Source organism: Siniperca chuatsi, linkage group LG21, assembly GCF_020085105.1.
Source record: "Siniperca chuatsi isolate FFG_IHB_CAS linkage group LG21, ASM2008510v1, whole genome shotgun sequence".
Taxonomy (NCBI): Eukaryota; Metazoa; Chordata; class Actinopteri; order Centrarchiformes; family Sinipercidae; genus Siniperca; species Siniperca chuatsi.
The window spans coordinates 3,104,648-3,121,944 of NC_058062.1; the positions used below are offsets into that span (position 1 = coordinate 3,104,648).

The 17,297-nt window shown below is 41.7% G+C and overlaps 1 protein-coding gene across 9 annotated transcripts in view; it reads right to left on the reverse strand.

Annotated features, from left to right (window-relative positions):
- LOC122869088 (RNA binding protein fox-1 homolog 3-like) overlaps positions 1-17,297 on the reverse strand; it is a 487,998-nt gene that overhangs the window by 286,628 nt on the left and 184,073 nt on the right. For all 9 annotated transcript variants that reach the window (XM_044181686.1, XM_044181675.1, XM_044181689.1 and 6 more), the window contains one exon: positions 6,455-6,545. The gene's annotated coding sequence lies outside the window, so the exon portion shown is untranslated. The remainder of the gene's footprint in view (positions 1-6,454; positions 6,546-17,297) is intronic.

Here is a 17,297-nt window from a genome sequence, read left to right on the forward strand (position 1 = left end):
TGAATAGATAATGACAGCAGGTCAAGTTGTGAGTGAGTCACGTCTTTGCTCCTGGAAGAAAGTGATTACTGTAACACAGCGCTGACAATCACCACCAAGATAATTCCATTTCTCACATGGAGCTCAAATTGTATTATGTCACATTGTATTTCGCATATGCCATCAAAAACTGGATTTAGATATGCAAACTATCTGGGGAAAAAAAGTGAAATTCTAAAGGAAGGAGGAAAAAGAAAACATGCAGCCACAGGGTTGGCATCCAGGCGTGTCACTTTGTCAAGCTGTATGGTTTCTGAGAGAGCTTTATGGTTTCTAAGGGAGGGGAGAAAAAAGTGTCGCAAAGGCGTGCTCTTCTCCAAGATGAACAGATGGTAGAGTGTAAGTGTGGAGATTTGTTTTATATCTCCATCCCATGTTGTGGCGCAGTAGATGTGGGCTTCCGCTTTCTTTTTTTCCTTCTTCTTCAAATGTTATCTTAAAGGATAACGGATACACGCAATGTTTAAGCTAATGAGGTGTGGGTGTTGCTTTGTCTTCCTCTTTATTTCTTCCCCTCTCTCCCACTGACACATCCTCTTGCTTTCCATTCTCCCTCAAACCCACGCTTGGAGCGGAAACCTATATGCCAAACAATTATGAAACACAATTTGGAGTGCTGCTTGCAGCCTGGGTGGCCATCTAAAAACATAGCTGACTGTAGAGTTCACGGCAGCTACTGACGTGCAGTAACGACAGTCAAAAGAACATAATGTTCATGGAGCTGGAGATGATATCAGGTCAGCGCATAACTGCCTCTTGAGCAAAGTGAAGACAAAGAGGAACAGTACAGTTCAGTGGCAGTTTTTAGCCACTGTTGTATGGCTGTAAGGATGACGGTCAGTCAGTCGGTCCAGAGCAGAATCTCAATAACATATTTATTTATATATATATATCCAGTATTTATATTGAAATATGTAACAATGGATGAGTCTTAAAGACTCTGAACTCCACTTGACTTTTCATCAGCGCCACCGCCCGGTCAGATATTCCACCTGTTTAACACTTCAGTTCACCTTTCACACGAATGACAGCGTTCTGGTTAGCCTTCAACAGCACATTGAAATCATTGCTAACATAGCAAGGTTGCTCAGGATCAGTCTTATAGAAAATTGATTGGTGATAATTGGGATGTTTTTGTAACCAATGCTTTATGTGAGCTTGTGTGGAGGGTTGCAGCATGTTTCTCATATCAATTCAACTATACAGTATTTTCAATATGTTTTATGTTCACATCTGGGTGAATTCTGTGTTTGATTTGGCTGCAACACAAAGTTTCCCCTGGGGCAAAATAAAGTTGAACATGCCAATCATAGGCATGCTACCATGTTAACGCCATGTTAAAATATTAAACTAATATACACGAAAAATGTAAGGATAAGCTAACATGCTAATAATAACATAATAATGTTAGCATTTATCTCAAAATACAACTTGGCCCTCTTAAAAGTGAGGCTGACAGAGCACAGGTTAGACTGCTAAAAGCTGAACCAAACCTGACAATGTGGAGTTGAGCCTGACAAGCTGAGTCTTAATGTCCTAAAATGGCCACCGTGCAGAGGATTAGCTCTTTTGATTTAGGCAACAACATGTCCTTCCTTTCTTATAAGCAATTAGTTATAAATAAAAAACTCCATTAGTCAAGTAACCTGTATTTTTGACAACATCTTAACAACAACCAGTATTCTAATAATGAGACACCGAGGTAAGATACCTGACTACTACCATATTTAAGAAATTATGTCTTCATGGAAAAAACACTTTTGACCTTTTTCTCTACTTTTCCATAGAAATTTCTCCAGAATGAGAAAAGGCGGCTTCTCTTAACAAATAAACAGGGATTTTTTTTTTTGTCACACACCAAGGGTGAGCCTCCTCTAATGTCAAGCTCAGGTGCTTTCACACAGAGACTGTTTAGGGAAATTTGGAGTGTTGAATAACATCAGTAAATGCTGTTTTATTCTCCTTCCAAGAAAACTGGTTAACAACTTGTTAGAAATTAACCAACGACAAGAACAGGAAGCTCCCCCAGTTCACCATGCTTGCAAAGACTGGCAAAACAAGAAGAATAAATGGCACTTGCACTCAACTACTGCTTTATATGTTTTTAGAGTACTAAAATGACAGGAGATGTGATGCGTTTTGACTCATCACCTGGTGCCATAATCTCTACCCTGGCAGGATGACAAAACACAATCCCTCAAATGTCCACATGACAAAATAACTACTTTTGAGTCCATGTGACTTTTTATGCGACTAGTTTAGGAGTCCTGTCTTGTTTTAAACATTGTGAACATAAACCAACCAAAAACAAACATATAATGAAGTAAACTTGAAAGCTTTAACTTCTACTATGTTTCAGACCAAAGCAGAAAGCCTGTAAGTTAGACTCCGGAAACCAAAAGCTTCCAAACAAGTGGGGGAAGAAGCCAAATAAATTCCCAACATCCCCCAGCCTGGGAGACCAGCCCTTGCACCTGCGACCAGGTAAACTTTTCACACAGTCGTTAATGGACACGGCGGCGGTTGTTTACTGAAGACTCCCCACAGAGGAGACTAGCTGACCCATGTCTGCAACCAGTGAGTGGTACAAATGGCAAACATCTCTTGGAGTCATTATTTATGCAGGAATGCCCTTGGGAGTCTTTGCACTTGTTTACACAGTCACAGCACAGTCCATTCATGACGGCTCCGAGTAAATGAGCCGCTTGCTACCAATTTGTCCTGGACGACGAAGCTTTGGGGCTCTACTACCCACAGTTACCTTGGGGTGTGTGTGTGATTCTGTGTGTGTGTGTGTGTGTGTGTAGGGTTATGGAAGAGGTTAACGCAGCATTGCTGTGCTGTTGAGAACCGACCTGGAACTACGGACACAGAAGTCCCAAGGGTATTAGGAAGCACAGTGTCACATTTGGAAATAAATGAGAGAAACGTTTTTTCAAGAGGAATGCCATGGACTTTCACCTTTGAAATGGGCTGTTTATTTGCCCGAGGACGAGGACAGTGGCCAAAGTTAGTGAGCACCATCTCCCCCACAAAACCAAAACCAAGGCAGGAGGTTGAACTCAAAGGCAAAATGAAGACAAAGTGAATCCAGCTTGAGTTTCAGGGAACCGGTGTAAGTTCTCGGTTTTAAAACTGGTACTCGAATGCATAATGAGCAGCAAGTCTGTCTGTTTTAATGCACATCATATTACAGGTCCCAAAATTGTGGGGGCAGCAAACACTCGAGCAGCTATTTTGTCAGAAATAAAACAGAATGGCAACTGGTGTATCTGTGCTTACAGTGCAACCAAACAAACATTTGTTTAAACTCATAAACTCGTATTAGAAGTAGTAGGCAATCTGAATCCATGGAATGGCAGATCCATCACTAATGATGAAAGCTACTTTATAGAAAGGTAATTACAGAATGTAAATACACTGAATGGTAATTGCTGAAAAAATGCCTACCATAAATAATAATTTTAAAAATGAGGTAGGATTTAATGAACATTTTAAGGATTATACATTTAACTGAAAGTAGCAGTACCACATGTAAAATAAAAGTACAGAATTATTACACGCAGAATATGTTTAAATTATCAAAAGTAAATGAAGTAATTATACAAAGGGGAAGGGCTCTTTTTAGTGTCACTGTATATTACTGGATTATTGTACATGTATTACTGATGCATTAATATGGAAGAAGCATTTTACTGTTGTACCTGGTCGAGGTTGAGCTCATTTTCACAATTTTATATAATGTTGGGTCATTTAATTTTCTGTATAACAATGCATTGTGATTTATATGACCATTATAGGTTTGTAAACTGTAGTTTGTAACTATAGCTGTCAAATAAGTGTAGTGGGGTAAAAAGTACAATATTTCCTTCTGAAATGTAGTGGAGTAGTAGTATAAAGTAGCACAAAATTGAAAGTTCAAGTACCTCACAGTAGAGGAAATTAAGTAACTGTCCTTAGCTACTTTCCACCACTAGTTTGAGTCAACTAATAAAGTTACTGAGATGTCCAAACCCTTAGGGAACAAAAACAACCACTGTTAGACAAAAACCTCACAGCATCTGCGCAACGTAAAATTTACAGAAAGAGAAATAAGGTTGCAGGGGAAAAGGGGGAAAAATCTCTGTTGAGGAACTGCTCAGTTCTATTTTAATTAATTATACGTACATAAAAGTAAAAAAAAATACACCAACCCAAAAACAAATAAACTGTCAATCTAACAAGCACAAATTAATATAATTTGTGCATATTTAATATGCACAAATCGCATATTAAACTGTTTAATGAAACTAACCAATGTATGTATGTCGCAGCAATGAGGATCCTACATAAGTCTGTGCTATCAATGACAATATTTATACAGCCTCTGAGTCCTCGTCAAGTTTAATCTTCTGACTTTTTCCTAACTTCCAAACGGTGCAAATAAACTGCAACTTATTGGTGAAAAGTGATGTGACAAAGTGAGTAACCTCTTATGAGTGAATTCAGTAATACATTTAGATTATTATGACTATTTCAGAGTTTGTTTTTTGAAAAGCTTATATGCTCCTAATTCAAAGCTGCCATCAACTGGCAGCTTTTGGCAATTTTAGTGTCACTTTACCTCAGTGAGTGAGGGTGTGGGTGCAGTTTTCCTTTATGTCTCAATTTGTGTGTATTTTATATGTGATTGAAAAAGATGCAAATAACCAACAGCAGAGGATTCAATTAAACAGCAAAGTATTCAAGGCAAATGACTCCCCCTACAGTTTTTAGGTTTTATCTCAGTGAAACTGTAAAAATGGAAGAAATGTGGTTAATGGAGAGGCAGAGCGACAGAGTGAGAAAAGGGGAAAGAAGCGATGGGATAATTTAACAAGCTTCCTCCTAAACCACTCCAAAACCTCCAGAGTTTAATTGCTGGGAGGCAACATTATCCCTAGCAACACTGTGTCTGTCTCTTGGCTGGGATTCGGTGGGTACCTGCTGTATCCACTCCCCACACAATACAGCGCCCACTGAGCCATATAATCCTCTCAGGCCCTCCTCTTCTGGAGAACCACATTCAATCCCGTTGTGACACGGGAAAATCTCCTCTTCTCCATTTTTTTGTCAGGGTACGTGCTTCAAATAAGCCAAATCAGTAGGCGCCGTTATGTGTGCACAATGCTACAGGGAGCCATAGAGAAAGAGAAAACAGAGAGGAAGAGTTAAATAAAAGGACGTTTGATTTGCTGCTGTGAAATTTGGGGCTACTTTCCATTCCTCTGCGGAGCTCCCTGGAGCAGCCATATTTCTGTTTATGTTTAAATGTGAATCAGTCAGATGGGCTGTTGGGTTCCTGCTGAATCATCCTACACTCCCATCAGAAAGCACTGGGTTACTTTTGAACCGGCTGCCTTGTAGGAGAAAACAAGAAACTAATGCCACTTTCTTCCTGACTCCTCTTTCAAGTTGCCCTTGAAAAGGAAATTACAACAACGGCTTTGATGCAAGTCTGACATGCTTCAAGATATTCTCCGTAAGTGCAGACACATACTAGATTATCATTCCAATGAGTCTGTTCTGATGTCTTTTAACCGTCTGCATATAGAACAAGCTGACAAGAGGAAAGCATTTTCAACACTGTGCAGAGGGATGTGGAAACAGTGGCTCATTACAAAAAAAGGCAAAAGAAGAAAAATGGTATTTCTTATTTGTCCAGTGGTTCGTAACCTAAGTCAATATGGCATTTAGAGACCTGCTGAGACATCTTTTAGTTAGAAGATGAGCTAAATAATGAGAAAATACAGAGGCTGTGTACTGAAATAGATTCCAGTTTTATTAATTTTACTTTTAGGTCATATCAGTCCTAGTAAATGAGTTTCTTTCCTTTCATACTGTTATACTGTTACCCTGTTGAAATACTGTATATATATATATATATATATATATATATATATATATATATATATATATATATAGGAGTGCACGGTGGCAGAGCGGCTAAAGCTCCGCCTCCCAATAAGGAGATCGTGGGTTCGTGGGATCGATTCCCGGACCAGACCAACATCACACAATCTCTCTGGGTGGAGTCTGCATGTCCTCCCGTGTTACCGTGGGTTCTCTCCGGTTCTCTCGGCTTCCTCCCACCGTCCAAAGACATGCATGTGTAGGTTAATTGATAACTCTAAATTGCCCGTATTGAATGAATGTGAGAGTGAATGGTTGTCTGTCCTTGTCTGTGTCTGTGTTAGCCCTGCGACGAGTTGGCCACTGTCCAGGGTGTACCCTGCCTAAGGCCCAAAGTCACTGGGATAGGCTCCAGTCACCCGCGACCCCTAACGGGACCAAGCGGTAGAAAATGGATGGATATATATATATATATATATATATATATATTCACACATATCATTATCCATCAGTTATGTATTTTTGTGAAAGTGAATCATCCTACCTGTCAAAGGTTGGAGGTCTTGGGAAAGGCAGAAATCACTTGTTGCTGATGTTGAAGTCTAATGTCAACGCCACCATATACCAATCAGTTACTGTAAGAAAGAGCAAAAGAGCAGACAATGTGTTGGATAGTGTTACTCAGTTATTTTTCTAAGTACAGGAAGAAAGAAATTACTATTTCAGTTTCAGTAAAATCCTTATCGCGATGTCCTCTTAGTCATCGTCCCTTCAACTGCCGTTGACTATGACGAAGAGATACGTCAGAAAAGTATCGCATCTGCTCTGTATCGCAATCCTTTATCCCAAAGAGTAATACGTACAATAATAATATAATGAGATGAGAAAATTAGTAGGTGATGTATTATATTTTATGTAGTAAGTCCAAATCTTGCTTTCACATGCTAGAAAATTAACAGTTAAAGGACGATGCTGGCTTTTTCTGTATTTTTCTTATCGTCAACAATCCACTGAAAAAACAAAACCAACAATGTGTCCGTCTCTCAATACTTTCCAACTTCCCTACACTGTCTGTGGCTCTCTGCTCCAAGCCCATTGGTCCCTACTGAAGACGTACATCTTTAAAAACAGGTCAGAAATATACTGTATAGTTTCATTTAAAAAAAAGATAATATCTCAGTAATTTCAGCTGGTGACACTAGTTTTTAACAAACGTTACTCAAACAGGAGGAAATAGTAAATTTGTTGGGAACTATTTTCAGCGGCGGATGAATGCACATGTGGTGCTCTAGTGAGTATTTTGGGCAGCAGGACGGTATGTGTGGGACTGAGTCAGAATAAACTACAGTGTGTGTGTTCATGGTGATGAAGGAACATGTCACCCAGTGCAACAGAGCGGCTCCCTGATGTGTTTTAATAGTTTCTGGACAACAGTGGAGCTCTATGGCTCAGAGGAAGAAGATCCATCAGGCTGTGATACACACACACACACACACACACACACACACACACACACACACACTACTTGTTAGTAGATACACTAATTGTTGGGTTTGGTCTTTTCATGAGATTTGTTGATGAAAAGAACAATTAAGAATTTCACTTATCCTTTAAACTTTTCACACTGTTTCCCTACTAACGAATACATTGCAAAAACTTTGCAGCTGTGGAGAGATTTCTAATGATGGGATATAATATCTGCACTGAGTTCAGAGCAGTTGTATTTTAATGTCACTGCTCACATTCATAAAAACGTGAAAATCTTTCACATTGAATATTGCTGTAAGAAATAAGATGGTGAGGTGAAAGGTTAGCTCATAATCCATAACAGATAGTTAAGCTTGGCCACGCTGGCATCGAATCCTTATGAAAATTGTAACGAGCCTTGGCACAAGCACAGAATCCAACAAATCAAAACTGCGAGGCTTCCACTCATTAATAGTCAGGCCATGAAGGTTGTTTCTAAAAATTTGTCAAAAATGTGGTCGGCCACTCAGCTCCCACCTGCTGCTTTATTTTTCAGGGATTTGTAGCATCAGGGCAGATGTAGTGTTAACGCTGAATGAGCGCTGTTTTAAAAATAAACACATTTGCCAACACAGCGAGTGATTCAAGTAACATTAGATTATATAAATTGTCAGTAATGAGGCACTGGGGACAGCATGTGTGATCTGCAGAGGTCGACCATAACATTCTGCTTCACAGCTGCATAAAATGCATCCTGAGTGGGGTTTAACAGCCTTAACATGAGCAGGTACATACAAAGAGACAAGCTGAGGTCCGAGAGGGCACTGTGCTTGTTGTAGAGGTCACACACACTCATACACACACACACACACACACACACACACAACAATGATACACAAACACTGCTGACAAGGGAAAAATATGAAGACTTCTGAAGCACTGTAAAATGTATGAAGAAACGGATGTGAGGGTCATTTTACTGAGCAGCACCATTAACATCGCTGCCCTTGTCTGAACTGGAGCTCAGATCAGTCACTCAAACACATGCAAAACATGTATGTGCACGCGCACACACACACACACACACACACACAGCAGCAGCAGCATTTTCTCCTCTTTTTACATTTCTCCTCTTTTCGCCCTCAGAGAAGGAGAGGTCGACATTTTAACTACAGCGGCAAGGAGATGGCTTCCTTTCACCTTGACGGGCATATAATGAACATTTTTCATTTTGAGCTTAGCTTCACTTACAGAGTCAGTCAGCTATTTTCTCTTTGAACCTTTTTTTTCCCTTTCTGACATTTCCCTCTGTGGTTGTGCCGGGATGATCTTCACAGTAAATTTGTGCCCCTTTTAAAGAAATAGGATACATTTCTGTTGATTTTTTTTTCAAAGCGCTCATTTCCATATACAGTAAGTCCCTGTATAACACAAATAGGCCTACGGTGCAGCATGAAACACAAACAATATGCTAATCACACCTGTTTCTATTAGAGCCCTGGTATCCATGAAATCCATATCATTATTTACTTATTGTTTTGCATTTTGCCTCAGAAAAGAAAATACTGAAAGAAAAGTATTTTCATTCCTTTCAACTCAACTGCAAGCCAACCCAGAGGCGGGGTCAGAGAGGTGGCACAGCCCCCCAAAGTCAGAAGGTACAAGGAAGTTGGCTTGTTAGTATCAGAACCTCTGTATAAAGGGACATTTATAACATTTCTTGCTGGAAAGTCATTCAAACGACCACAGAGACGCAACGGCAGCCGAGAGACACGCCGCGCCGCAAAGAGACATGGAACGACAAACAAAGAGAAACGCCAAACAACAACAAAGAGACGCAAAATGCTGGTAGTCATTTTGCGTCTCTTTGTTGTTGTTTGGCGTTTCTCTGTGGTCGGGTAGGACACTCGGACTCAAAGAGTGTCTCAAAGAGAGTGTCTTGTTCCTATGTAGGAGGGCCGGGGCCGTTTTACATGTCTGTGTCCAGGGGCCCATTGTCTCATAATCTGTCCAAACCTGTAGGCTACTTATAGTTACAAATAGAATCTATTTATTGATATTATTTTGTTTTAGAATATTCAAAGTTGTTTATTTAGCATTCATTTATTACACTGAATAACCAACGTCACTATTAATAATGTGTGACAACAGTTGTATAATGGCTTCTGTGGCTCTGGAGGAACTTTGTTAAGCCTGGGAAAATAACCCCTCGTACATTTGCTTTGGGTGAAATAGTTTCACCCATTTTTGTGTATCAACACAGTGTTTTGATACACAAAAGTGTTGCACAATGTACGTTATTATCAAATGATAAACAGAACTTTTGTTTTCCAATATATTAAACTGTATAGCCTGATGATTGTTCTTTGATGCCTTGGCAAACATGGTTGTCATCATCCTCTCATTCAAAGTGACGGTTTAACTTTACTGGCAGAAACAGAGGGATTAAAAAAAAGCTCATTGTATGCATCTTATAACCTAAGATTAGAAAAAGAAATGATAAAAGAGCCAATCCCTCAATAACTAACAGGAATGCAGGAATGATTCATTATCCTTTAACCCAAAGCCTTACTGTAAACTAACCCCTAGAATGAGTTTAGGACCAAAATGCACAAACGTAACAAACATAAAATGCAATCGAACGAAAAATCCTCTGTCCAAAAACCCAAACTTGAATTCACATGTACCACACACACTCACAAACACACTCGTGCCTACATTTGCCCACACAGGGGGGGCTGGCAGGGTGTGTTCCAAGACAGCTGGTGAAAACCGGGTGTGCTCTGGCTGCTAGAAAGAGCAGATTCAGGTGACATCTGTGCCTCCTGTTGCAGCGCAATAGTCGAAACACTAAAAGTGAATTACAACATTAATGATAGTGCTCTGCAAGCTGTCGTTCCATATTACGCATCCATTATTCCTTGCATGGGTACTCAGAGGCATCGTGAAGGAATAGGGCCCCACCACCTCTACAAAAAAGCCACCTCGCTGTGAAAAGGAGCAGGATTGTTGGTTTACAGAGTAACACCTTCCACCGCTATCCCACGTCACCACATGGCACAGCGCTGACTGCATGACTGATTCTCTTTCTCTCCATTTCCATCCCTCACTTCATCTTTCAAGCAAGCAACCTCCCACCCCTGACCCCCCTCCCCTGCCCCCCCCCGCACCGCCGCTGCCATTTCAGACAACATTTATTTGATCTTGCCGCCCTCTACAGCTGAATGAAATCAATCTGGGAGAGATGTCATGTGTGAGCAGAAATGATTGGCCACAAGAATAACATGTATTTGAGAACATGGAGCTTGTGCCCTCTGCCTCACCGCCTGCGAGGCTGGACACATGCATCCCCGCACGTGCGCGCACGCAAACACACAACGGAGTGGCGGCGCACGCCTGATGGGCATCACATAGACATCTCCGAGCTGTCACCCATCCCCAGACTTTCAATAACTTCAAATCCCCCGAAAACCTGGAGAATAAAAGCAGAGTCGATCACTCATTGCTCCCTTCACTCTGCTCTTCTCTTCAGGGAAATAACAGCCGAAGGAGAAAAACAAAGTCAGGATCCCATCCTCTCCCGCAGAAAAGCACTAGCATCCCCGGAGTACATGGGGAGAACACTTCTTTCATCATTCCGGTTAACACACAATAAAAAAAGATTCATTTAAGATGTTGTGACATGAATAGCAGGCAGGTATAAACCAACTGTATGGGGGATCAATGGTAATCAAAGGTGGATTTTTAAGAATAAAAAGCAAAATGAGAAAGAGAAAAACACCTGCAGAGGATGGGTGGTGGTGGCAGCATCAGTAACACAGTGCTACAGCTTTTACACCAGCCTACACATTTCTATAGGAGTCTGTGTGTGATTTGAATTTGTGCCATGCAGGATCGAATGGCGAGCGTTCCCTCCACAACGTCTTCCAAGAACATAAACACATTTTCAGCACATCCAACTGCAACTCCATGCCGCTGACTGGCTGTGATTTCTTCATTCAGGACAGAGTGCCACAAAATGTGTCGTACTTGAAGTGTTTTACAATTACCAGCTGATTATATCAGCTGCATTAGCATATTAAAAGGAAGACTACTTGAACACAGATAATGACTGAGTGTTAAAAATAATTTCCCCACTCATTATCGACAACAGACACCGAGATCTGGGAAAGGAAATGTTTATAAATACCCGTAAACCTTTACGGTGTAAATAACAACAATTAGGGCGAAATTAGATCAGGCTTGGTGAAAAGGGAGATAATTCTAGTTAAAAACTTGCAGATATCTGGGGAAGAAAGCACAGAGCTGTTCATCTGTCTATCTATGGGAGTGAATTATTATTCACTCGTGTGAAAAACCTGTGTTGTTTACAAGGTGTCACTAAACAAAATCACTGTTCTTTCATTTGTTCTTTCAACATCAGCCAGCAGATGTTGCTTCAAACTTCTGTTCAGAAAGTGTAGTGTTTTATTCATGAGAAATGCTGATAACTGTCATCCAACCAGATTACCTTTCTGCAGTAGTTTTTGTAACTATGGCTGTGTGATATTTTGATAAAATTATTTAAAGACTAATTATCATTTCCATTATCAAGTAATCCATCTTCATCGCTTGTTTTATCTGACCAACAGTCCAAAACCTAGCTACACATTGTCATGCTTTGTAAGTTAGAGCAGGTTAATGATTAGCTTTGGCTAATTAAAGACCCAGTCAGTAATTCTTTTGTAATATATAAAGTAATCTACGGGTTATTTCAGTGGTTATCTGTCTGTCACTAGCAGGAGATTCCAGCCTGTAAAATATAGGAGAAGAATAGCATTTCTTCATCATTTGGTGTTTTGGCTTGAAAACAAGCCAAAGCTTTAATCACTGGAATGTTGCTTGCTCATGCTGGAGCGCCGTTCCCCATTGCTGAGCAGCTGTAAATGTGTGTGGACGTGAAGGAGACTGTGAATGTCATGAAATTCATCAGACTGCAAGTTTTTGTTCAGAGTGCAGGCAAAGTGAGTGTTCACAGGCAGAAATCTCAGCACCGGGTTGAGAAATCATTAAGTTATTAACATTTATCAACAACTTTCACAGCCTCCCTGCAGATATGTGATGGCCATTTGGTGGTTTTTGCCCCTTTGAAGTATTGTGATGCCTTCACATACTGTGAAATATTTAGTTTCACAACGGTAGGTAGATTTCTCCCCACCTCGTTTTTCCTGAATTCCGCCACCACCAGCACTGTTAATCAATACACACTTTTCTTGCCCTTTTCCTCCTTCGTACACATATCTCCCTGTCTGACCAAACTGGCAAATTTGTGCTCTTAATCAGCTTGCCAGCCTTGTCTCTTCACTGGAGGCTGGCGACACGCTTCCCTTCCCCCTTAATTCCCCGGCTCTCAACAGACAGGCGCACTGATTAACATGCACGCCCAGGTAGGAGCTCCCTCCAACACAACCCCACTGCCCACCAGGTCCACACACCATTATCCCCGCTACTCAATAGCACCCATCTCAATGCACATCTGTCGAGCTGCCGCATCCCTGCTTCTTAATTAGCTTTACAACTTTCCCCCACTTCTGGATGGAATAAGGGATAAATTTGTGGCCGGTGCACAGATAGAGAGGAGAGAGGGAGAGTGGGAGACAAAGAGGGAGGAGGACATATGCTGAATGCTGAGATGGAAGATGAAATAGAGTGTGTGTTTATGTGTGTATTTGAGGGGGAGGTGGCGGCGGCGGACAAGATTCACATTAATTCCTCTCATGTCCTGGCCCCAGCATCACCAGGAAAGCCCGTCCTCCTCGCCTCCATGCTGCCGTCTCTCCACCCGAGGGATACAGCCCTACCAGCATGTGCTTTATCTTATCAGTCTCCCTCTCACACCGATCTTGATTTTGCACTTTTTAGTTGCTCTTCATAGACAGCTTCAACGACACCCGACTCGCTTTTGATTCTCATCCATCTCCTCCATCTATGCCACCATCGTCGGCCCAGGTGACGGCGATGAAGGTGACGTTTCTTACGTTCGAGTTGCTGTTGTGGCTAATGCTAATCGGCTAGGCTCTGTGTTATTCCACCGCGGTGCGTTTGTCAGCAGCTCGAAAACAAACCAAAGAAATAGACAGTGAGAAAGAAGAGGTATCCAATTAATATGAAATTGTCTCCAGAAGTCAATAAGGTTTTAGTTCCACTTGAGTGTGTCTAAATGCGCAGAGTAAGGCTAATTATAATCCCATGGAGTATTTATACTATTTACGCTTTGCCCCTGTCATTACTACAAGCTGTAATCCTCCGACCCGTGTTGTCTGCATGTGTTGATGAGCCTTATGCCAGTTGCCAAAAATATTTAAGCTCGTTTCCCATTCCTGAGGGCTCCGGCAACTATTTCATGCACAAACAATGTGAAAATAATCACAGTTACTATGGCAATGAGCATCGAACAATATCATAATCAGTGCTGCCATCAAGAATGTAGTTTCAATCCAGAGGGGCAAAGGTTGCTGTGGAAAGAAGAACAATGAGCTATTTTAGTCAATCTGCTATTCTACATACATGGCAGCTTCATTAGAACTACCCACTGCGTGTATAACCTTCTGCTGGCCTCCTACCAACCATCTCCAGTATTAGAAATACTAATCTCCTATGTGTATTTCACCCTCCATCCTTCCTTCCATCCAGCAATTATGCCCCCCGCCATCAAAAGCCATCAAAACAGTAATTTCACTTTTTCACAGGCAGGCTTTTCACATTTCCTTCCATGAAAGGCCTGAATCATCCCCTTATCTCCATGGCTATTACACAGTGTGCATGAGAGTGAAAACAATGGGCTCGGCGTGATGAGATCATGGCACTTCATTTCTCCGAGGCCACTCCGGTAGACACAAAGACAATCCACCAGCAGCAAGGAGGATGGGAACGGTGAGGGACGGAGGATTTCTCGGTCACTGAGCCCAGGGCTGTGAGGCAGGTCATCCCCAGTAATAAGAGAGAGAAGAAGAAGAAGAGGAGGAGGAGGAGGAGAGAAGGATGTAATGGTGGTGAAGGGTCTCACAGCCTCGATGGAGGCTTTTGAGGCCCTGAAACCATGGTCAGTGACTGGAACTCAAACGCTGACCCTTTATTCCTGCTTGTGTACGGAAACCCTCGGAGGATTGAACGATGCTGCTGCCGTATGAGCACTGTGTTGCTTGTGTGGCGGGTTGGTCGGTGTCTTGCAGAGACAGAGAGAGAAGGGGGGAGTGCTCGACTGAAGAGAATATGGCAGAATGAAGTGACAGGCCCGGGGAGGGAGGAGGAGGCTGCAGTTGCAGAAAGAGACAGCTCACTAGTGACTAAAACGGCAGGTCTGAGATCCAGCGTGTCTTCGTTCGCTCTGTTCGCTTTGCTTTCTTCTGGCTGCAGCTATCTCAATTTCTTCCTTTTCTCTCAATCTGTCAGAAGTCTAGAGTTGATCTTAAAGGTCCTGAAAATGGTATTTTCTTAATCAGCTTCTTTCTATAAGTCAGTGGTTCCAAACCGTTTTGGCTTGTGACCCTTTGAAACAAAGACATGTCTACTTGAGACTCATCATCACATGTTGCATATGTCTACAGGTTGTGGCCAGATCAACTAAAGCATTTTCCCTTTGTTCCCTGTTTTATTTGAATAACCTTTAGAGGCCTGAAGAAATAAAATTACCCAGCAAATATTAGACAATTTCTGAATAAATAATCAATCTTCTGCAGCAGAAATAGGTCTTTTTTCTGGTTTCCTGCCATGTTAATCATCTTGTTAGCCCTCAGATTTATATACAATTATGTGCCAAAGTAAGAATAATACTGGTCTTTCCCATGAGCAACTTCTGTTTTCTCTGTGCTCTTCTCACTGGTTTGAAGAGGGCAGTTCTATGCTGAAAAAAGGTGATGTCAGACATTTCTATGCACCAATTAGGTTGATTAGCTGAGTATAATGTTTTTTTTTCTGACTATAACTTTGAGGCTTATTTAGTCAATCTTGAGAAATGTATTTATTTAACTGATGATTGTCATTTCGTACATTGTTCATCTTGTGCGCTGTTTTGTGGGTAAACATGTTTACCATTTTTATTGTATCATGTGCCCAAATCTTTTCAGTAAGATGAATACGTATATTATATTTATCCTAATCACTACATTCAGACAGTGGAGATCAAGTCTTTATTCAGTGTTGCATTATTGCTATGAGGTAATGCAGTGCAGACTTTTTAAAACAATCTGCACATAAACAGCATTACCATGCAATTATATTACAAATTACATTTTATGGCTATGCTGATTGATTTTCATCCTGTATGGAAACGGAGGGAAATATATATCACAAAATCAAAAACTGTAAAGCATACATTTGAAAATGTAGGTGTAAAATATAAGTATACATAATATATACATAATTTGTAGTTAAAAAGCTAAAACCTGCCTACTCTTGTTGTCCTTTATGATTTAAACCAAGTGGCTACCCTTCGTGTGCTGTACGCTTCACATGCTTATGAGACAACCTGATTCACTGACATATTTCCCAGCCTCCATTTCCATTACTGAGCCCTGTTTCTGTGTCTTTAACTCTGCATTTGTCTGTCTTGTGCAGCACATGTACACACACACACACACACACACACACTTCCTCTCTATCTCTCACTCCATCTCTCTTCCTCTTTTTCTCATTGGAAAGGGGGAATCGGGTGGGGTGGAATGATCGTGTTAGGGGGTTCACAGAAGACTGACTGTTTATTATTGTCTTCGGCCCACTTAACTCTGACAGTAACAGAATGAGATGGGGAGAGAAGCGAGTGCCATTAATCACGGTGTCGGGAGAGCCTGAGCCGAGTGGAGACGCATCCATATCACATGTGCCTGGGAGAGGAACACAAAGTGATTTTCAGGCCAGCCGGCCTCGTAGCGCCGCTGTGCAGCCTCCAAGTTCAGGCTGCTGGCGGATGAAGAGTGTAGGGGGAAGAGTTGGGCAGCTTTTCACACTCCATCTTCTTCAAATGTTCTGACACATTGCACCTACAGCCACCCCCTGTTACCAACAAACCTAAACAAGGATCAGCACTATTTAAAAATCCAAAATGTCTCCTGCAGGAAGTCAGAGTATCACTGAAAAAGGAAAGTCATTAACTGCTGCTTTTATTTTGGACTTCTCATCGTAGCACGGTGTTAACATGATATTAACTGGATTCGATTCGGGTGCAGGCAGGCTAAACTGATGTATTTTTCAAGTATACCGTGAGGTTAGTGGCAACATTAGCATATGGTTGTCTCCACCAAAAAGTGCATTTGGCTCAGATGTCAATGGCAGCGTCAGTCTGTCAGGCGTCAGTCTGTGTGAGCCGGCCCACCATGCAGGGACGTTATGAAGCCTCGCCGCCTGTGCCACCCGGCTGATTGACAGCTGTGTCTCTTAAGTCTCCCCCTCCATAGCAATACCAGCCGCACACCTTCCTCTGCTATCAGTGACACCCAGATGTGCTATAGCAGCTGTCTCCCAGATTATTCCTCCGCGTCTCCGAGCCGCCATCTACATAGACAGCCGTCTAAATATTTAATCGTGCCAGAAGGCGCTTCTGCATCGCACACTTTAGCTGGGGAAATACAGTATCTCCAACTGAAAAGATAGACTGTGAGAGATGAAAGGCGAAGACAGAGAAAAAGAGAGGAAGAGGTGAAAGGCTGGGGGGTCACGACTGGGCCTGGCTGAGTTGAGTTACAGGTAAAAACCTAAGATGACAGTATATGCCACAATTGTTTGGACAAATGACAGCGGTGCAGGAATAGATGACAGGCTGCGTTTTGGATATACCCTGAGGACAACCTCGCCTGACATCAAATGTCTAACAAGCCAGACAAGACCATTCTGATTTCCTGCCGTACCTTCAGGGAGAGACACAGGCCCCCTTGAATGTGACATTG